Source organism: Rhinatrema bivittatum, chromosome 8 (genome assembly GCF_901001135.1).
Source record: "Rhinatrema bivittatum chromosome 8, aRhiBiv1.1, whole genome shotgun sequence".
NCBI classification, from domain to species: Eukaryota; Metazoa; Chordata; class Amphibia; order Gymnophiona; family Rhinatrematidae; genus Rhinatrema; species Rhinatrema bivittatum.
This window is the reverse complement of record NC_042622.1, coordinates 88832908-88840012: the sequence shown is the minus strand read 5'-3', so window position 1 is coordinate 88840012 and position 7105 is coordinate 88832908.

The following is a 7105-nucleotide window of genomic DNA, read 5'->3' as shown; positions in this document are numbered from 1 at the left end:
CGCACGTAAGATACGCGCATACCCTCGAAAACCTGGCCCAAGCTCCTCCTGCGCGTGCCGAGCCTATTTTGAATAGGCTCGGCGGCGCGCGCAAGCCCCGGGGCTTTCCTGGGGGGCATGTCAGGGGGGCGTGTCGCGGCGTTGCGTCATCTGGGGCGGGGCCGCAGGCGTGGTTCCGGCCCGGGGGTGTGGCTGAGGCCTCCAAAACTGCTCCCGGGCCGGGGAATCGCCGCACCGGCGGCCTCAGGCAGGCGTAATTTTTCAAAGGTAGAGGGGGTTGGTTGGGTAGGGGAAGGGAGGGGAAGGTGCAGGGGGGGTGGAAGGAAAGTTCCCTCCGAGGCCGCTCCGATTTCGGAGCGGCCTCAGAGGAACAGAGGCAGGCTGCGCGCGTGCAGGCTGCTGATTTTGTGCAGCCTTGCGCGCGCCGACCCCGGATTTTAAAAGATATGCGCGGCTACGCACGTATCTATTAAAATCCGGCGTACTCTTGTTTGCGCCGGTCGTGCGAACAAAAGTACGCGCGGGCGTACTTTTTAAAAATCTACCCCTATGAGTGCTCATTTTAGCCCGCATCTTATTGCATTGGCCTATGTGTGTGTGTATCTAGGAAGATAATATGTGCATTTGTATATGTGTGTGTGAGTGTGTGTGTAAGAGAGAGGGAGAGACAGAAAGAGAGATACAATTTGTGTGTGTACCTGTTGGAAAGAGAGAGAATGTGTGTCTGTGTATGAAGGGAGAGAGAATGTGTGTGTGCATATGTGGGAAAGAGAAAGAATGTGTATGTGTGTGTCTCTGAGTGAGAGAGAGAATATATGTCTGTGCGCCACATTTTCAGTACTAATTCTGTTCTTAATGAATTACACATAGCAATACTACAACACTACGGGGCCGATGTAATAAGGTGCGCTGAAGCTGCTGTGGGTTTGTGTGTGGATATATGCATGTTTGTACGCTTGTTTTCCCACACAAAGCCCTATATGGGGATGTAATAAGGGTTTTGTGTGCAGGAAATAAGCACGTACAGACCCGCGGTTTTTCCTGCACGAATGCATGCTAACGGCATGCAAAGGAGGCGATTAACTAATCATAGGCAATGCAGGGAGCCGTACTAATGCCAGTGTGGGTTTTTTAATGTGGGCTTTTTAACACCATGGTCAGGGCATGAGTTAAGTGTCAGCACTGACTCGGGGGGGGGGGGGGCTATGTCAGCGTCTGAGCGTCCTGAAAACCACCTTGCTGAGCGCCTATCTCGGTGTCTGAGTGGTCAGTTTAGCTAGGTGCTTTTCTGGGCATCGGAACAGCCAGCTTAGCTCAGTGCCCGAGTGGCTAGATACACGGCCAGAAGAGCACCTGAGCAGCAAGATTAGCTAGGCGCCCAATTGTGTAGATTTGCAAGCAACTAAATGCCTAGCTCAGCACCCAAACAGCAAGGTAAGCTAGGCGCCAAGGTAGGCGCTTCCCTGGGCGGACAGATACACGGCCAGAAGTGTGGCAAGATTGTTGTGAATTATCACCCATGAAAATACTTGCCCTGTTTTCTGCAGCACAGTTATTGGAAATATTAAAAATACTTTCCAGAGTCATACTTTCACTTAACAGGGAGACCCATTCGTTCGCTCGCTCACTCGATTTTTATTCGCGGATTATCGGCGCGGGTTTTGAGCACGGATGCGGCCGCTTATTACATAGGCCCTGTACCACACTTGGGTACGTGCATTTTTCCATACGTGAGTGGATTTCTGCACGCAAATCACTTGCATAAGTTATTTTTTTTACATCCCGCGGAAGCGGCAGCTTCAGCCGCGCGTGATGATCAAAACCTGTGGACTTAACAAGCTCATGTTTTGCCGCAGGTCTTATTACATCAGTCCCTATGTGAGGTACGCAGTGCTGTATGAAAAACATATAAAAGACAATCTTTGTTCGTTAGGATTTACAATCTAATAAAAAAAAACCATTCAAAACAAAAGAGACCTTGGGAAGGCAATATAGGCTTTGGGAGGATTGTCATATTGATGGTTTACAAATAGAATTATCCTTTTTTAAAGTTAAATAGGAAAATAAATGCATTTTCTCATTGCATAGACTTAAATTACTTCCAGCAGTTACTAAAGGTAGTTTATTGAAATGTTTGAAATTATTACTACAATATAATTCCATCAAACAATACCTGCTGCTGGCTAGAAGTCAATAACGACACCTACTGGTCCCTGGTGGTAAGTGACTGGCCAGGATAAAATTGTAGAGCAGTGATTAACTGTACATTGGAAAGTTTTTTAAATTTTCAGCTAAGCCACCTTGCATGGGATTTAAATCACTGAACTCAGGCAAAGCTTGTGTATAAAATTAGTTTTCTCTCTGTATATTATTTTTTATCATAACAGAGTTTTGCATGAAACTGTTAACAAAACAGTAAGCCAGCAGCAGGATTTGCATATCCTTAAACACTTCAGGGATCATATTTCCTCCAATAGAACATGTATTGTATATCATAAGATCAAGGTAAAAGCTTTACAATTTTTCCTAGAGGTTGTTATGCACAAATAAAAACAAGAAAGTTGTGGAAAGGCATGTGTGGGTGTAGGCACTTCTTATATTCTTATATATGATTAGGATATGCAGGTAGGGACTGTTGATGTTACTTTAGAAGAGGATAATGCATGAGTGGATACAACTAGCGTCAACTTTCTTAAAAAACAAAACAAAACAAAATAGGTACAACGTCAGAGCCTCGGCTGCGGGATGGGATACAGCAGATGTAGAGGTGGAGCAGGAGAGGGTGACCCCTGGAGGCGGGCCACTGTACGGCAGCAGAGATGCTGACGTCAAACTCAGCTTGAGAGACGAGAGTCTAGGGGAGAAGTGGCACTACCTGAGGAGCGGGGAATGCCAGAAAAGTACAGTCACTGAATACATGGAATCTGTAGTGAAGTATGCAGGAGGGTTCCTCGATGGGAGAACACAGTAGTAGGCCATAGAGCGGGGTACACTGGCGAGGTTTCCTCTGATGGTATCACGGCACAGGTCCGTGGAGCAGGGAGGAACCTGGGAATGAGTCCTCGCGGCAATGGTCCACAGAGCGGGGTACACCGGTGATGGTTCCTCTGATGGTGACATGGTGCGGTTCCTGCAGAGCAGGGGGAAAACACGGAAGTGACTCCTCACGGCAATGGTCCGCAGAGCGGGGTACATTGGAGAGGATTCCCATGTAGAATCACCACAGGAAGGTACTTACAGCGACTGGAAGCAAATGGAAGTCCCGAAGTAGGCCTCAGGGATGAGGCAGGCTGAAGTCCGGGTGAAAGGTCCTTCGAGGAGCGGATAGCCAAGAGACGAGGGGGGCCCCCGAGGAGCAGGCACCCGATAGTCTCACACCATGGAAGCAGAACCAGAACAAGCTGAAGAGAAGTTGTGGAATGCAGAAAGTGAACTCGTTGCCAAGTCACCGGCTGTCTGGACTGGCAAGTATAAGTATCGGAGTGGAGTGACGTCATCTGCTAGGGATGCCCCCGAGGTTCCCGCCATGACGTGGTTAAAGCTGGTCGGAAGGCATGTGTGCGCGCCTAGGGAACCCCACGGGTAAGATGGCGATTGGCAGCGTCCATGCTGCTCGAGCAGGCCCGGGAACGGAGGCTGGAAGGCCGGCAGTGTTTGGCCGAAGCCGCGAGTTCGCCCAACGGAGCCAAAGTTGTAAAAAGAGAGGTGAGCAACGGCAGCCGCAGCCGTCTGTGGCCGCGGAGCATTCAAGCGGCATCTGATCACACAGGAGACCACACGAGAATCTTCAAGCACCCCTTCAGGCACCACTAAACCCAGCTCAGCCAAGGTCAGGCATGTAGTGGCCTGACATGAAGAAATGAAAGAAACCCCTAAGAAGGGAGCAGCTCATTTCCGGGGGAAGGAGATGGGAACCCACAATCACTCTTGCACAACTCACATAAACAGGGGATTAGGAGGAGGAGGGAAGGGGAAAGAAAAGGAGAAGAGGAAGGGGGGGGGGGCCCATACCTTTGGCATAGGGAACTTAGATACCCAAGGTACGACCACCAAAATTCATGGTCTAACAGGCAAGGTTATTTCACTGTCTCTGCAAATAGCCCCGGATTCTTAAAGACCTATGCAATATAGGCATTTCACCTTTCCAAACAGTTTGGTTAATCAGTCTTCCTAGACTTCAAACCATCAACCCTTGGGGTTTGACACTCCGAGATTTATCCATTAGCAGGTATAAGTCTCCATGGCCCACAGCTGACTATCTCCTGAGATGGAACACATATCCAAGCTGAAAAGATACAGAGAGAGATTTGATCACTTACTCAGTTCAGGACTGTGGGAACTCAAGATCACAGAATGAACACTGGGTTAAGGGAATGGAACCTGTGTGTATGTCAATGCTTCCCAATCTTTTCATACCCAAGGCACACCCACATTAAGAAAATATTGTGTGGCACACCCACCTCCATGGAGCAGGCAATGCGGATATGCAGAGGACTCATATGGCCAAAAGAAGATCTAGGGAAGCACTGAAAGCCCCAGCAGTCTCTCTTCCAAATTTTAAAACCAAGGTGGGGTGTGCGTGTGCGTGTGTGTATATACATGGACCTGTCACGATGAACAAGCTCCCTCTATATCCAAGTGTAGAAGGCAGAAGTCGGAGTGGTGTGGTGTGGGCAGCCAGTTCAGTTAGTGACCTTGGCTGCCGAGTGTGGCTGCCAGAGCTACTGCCTCCAATACTCAAACTGAGTCACATCCATTGCTCAGTGCATGCTCTCTTTGTCTCACTCAACCTGGGGATAAGACAGAGACTGGAAGGACTCAAAGACAGGGAAGATAAGGAGATGCTGTATGCAATGTGTGTGCTGCACAAAGCAGGTCCCGGCAAGCCCTGGATGCTGCCAATTAATTACCACACTCCGAGGCTTCTGCTGTAGCTAGGAAGAAGAAGCAGTGAGGATTATACAATTTCTCAGAAAAGAGTTCCAAGTTTAAGAGCCATTACTGGTATCTCTTGTTGCTGTGAGGTGCTGAGAGCAAAGCTCAGGCCTGGTCTGGATCTGAGCTTCACACAGCAGTGACTCGGCAGTGACTTTTCCGTGGCACATCTGATCAGGTCTGAATGCACACTGCCATGGCACACTGATTGGGAAACACTGTTCTATGTACTAAGCATTTTACCCTTACATGAAAAATGGGAAAACTCTACACATCAGGCCTATCAAGCTGAGTTTTAACCAGAAGGCTGTGATGCCTGCCCAGGATCTTTACATCATTTGCCAAGTCACAGGACTCATTAAAATTCACTGAAAATCATTGTCAGAGACTTCTTTACAGGTAAGAGACAGCATGATACCTGCAACTGTCAGTTCTTAATAAGATAAACATAGCTAGCATATAAGAGCATCGAATGGGATAACTGAGACGATTAAGCTTCAGAATTAACTTTTCTGAGGATTTCAAATTAGTTGACCAGGTGTTTAATTTTTACAATATTGAGCAATTTCATAACTGCAATGAGAGAATGAATTATCATTCTATAACCGGTCTAAAATACTAGGCATAGAATAGTAAAGCTCACAATAAACCTTTTTTCATAAAGTCAGACCCCACATTATGAATGAAGAAATGACCATGCTTTACTCCCACTACATATCCAGGCTTATACATTGCAGTGGACTGGACACAGAGACTCTCCCTTTCCCATAAAATGACCTGCTTTAAAGACTCTTCCAGACTCAAGCATTTTGCTATTTCTATAATTTTCAGCCCTAATGTTCTTTTTACTGTGTGCTCCAGCACATTTTTTTTTTTAAATTCTTGCAGGCCTGAAAGCTGTGTCAGGCTGTATGTAGTATTCTGCAACTTTTGCAGCCCTGCATTTTTTGCTATCCCTGCAGCAATTGCAGGCTCATTCTTGTTGCACGCTGCTGAATGTTCAGCCTCTGCATTCTGCTCCTTGCAATGCCCTGCAATCAGGGCCTTAGGGGGGGTATGAACCAGAGTGATTGCCCTGAGCTCCATGCATTAGAGGACTGAGTCATGAGAGCTGGTGAGAGCAAGTTGATGCAGCAGGTGATATGCACCATACTTCAGGTGCTACTTCCGGATTCGCTGGCCAGCCCGATGCTGCTGCCTCTCGTTGGGCTGTTCTTCATGGCTGTGACCTGGCCCTCTCTTCAACCTATGGGAAGGGGGGATGGATGTCCTCCACCTTGCTGTTCAATCTCTTAGGTGGGAGGGGGACACCCTACTCAGGCATATTTGGCCCGGGCCCCATGCCCCTCTAGGGTCAGCTCTGCCTGCAGTCTCTGCATTGCTTTATACTGTGCTCTGCTACCCTTGCAGCTATGGTTGTCAACTTTGGTCAGACCTATGCCTGAGGTTTCATCACATGGTGTAATGACTTTAAGGACTGAGGTTACTGAAACTCATTTATTATGGAAAAAGAAATGTACTTGCAGTTTGCCTCACGTAGGTGGAGAGAGAGAGGGAGATAAAAGAGAGTATATCTTTTTATGAGCATGCAAAGTTCAATCATGTTATGTAAATGGGGGGCCTTCATTTTCAGTTTTTATTTTAATTTTTCTGGGACTTTCTCAGTGTTTATTATAACAAACAAAAATAGGAGAAAATCCATGGAAAAATAAACTAAAAACTAAAAACGGAGGTCCCTATACATAAAGAAAACAATGCCGACAAATTTAATTAATTCATTCATTTTGGAATTTAACCTATCATTTTGAAACCACCCAGGGTGGGTTGTAAACAATATACACATTCTGTAAAACATGACAATAAATGAATAAATGGTATGGTGCTAAGAGTTCATGGATCCTTATACTGGATTAGTCAAGAAAATGAAGCATAAAAAGATGTTAAATTAAGCATTTCCATCTTTATTTGTGAATAGTTGAAAGAAGGTTTTGGTCCCTCGACACGGATCGTGTTCCGCCACATGGGCTGCGTCGGGAGGGACAGAGGCCCAGAAAATCAGCTAGTAACGAAACCAAAGAATAAGTTAGAGAAATGTAATAAGGATCCACCAAAAACAAACCAACAACAAAAAACAGAGACACCAAACAGCAAATAATGCTACTAATATCTA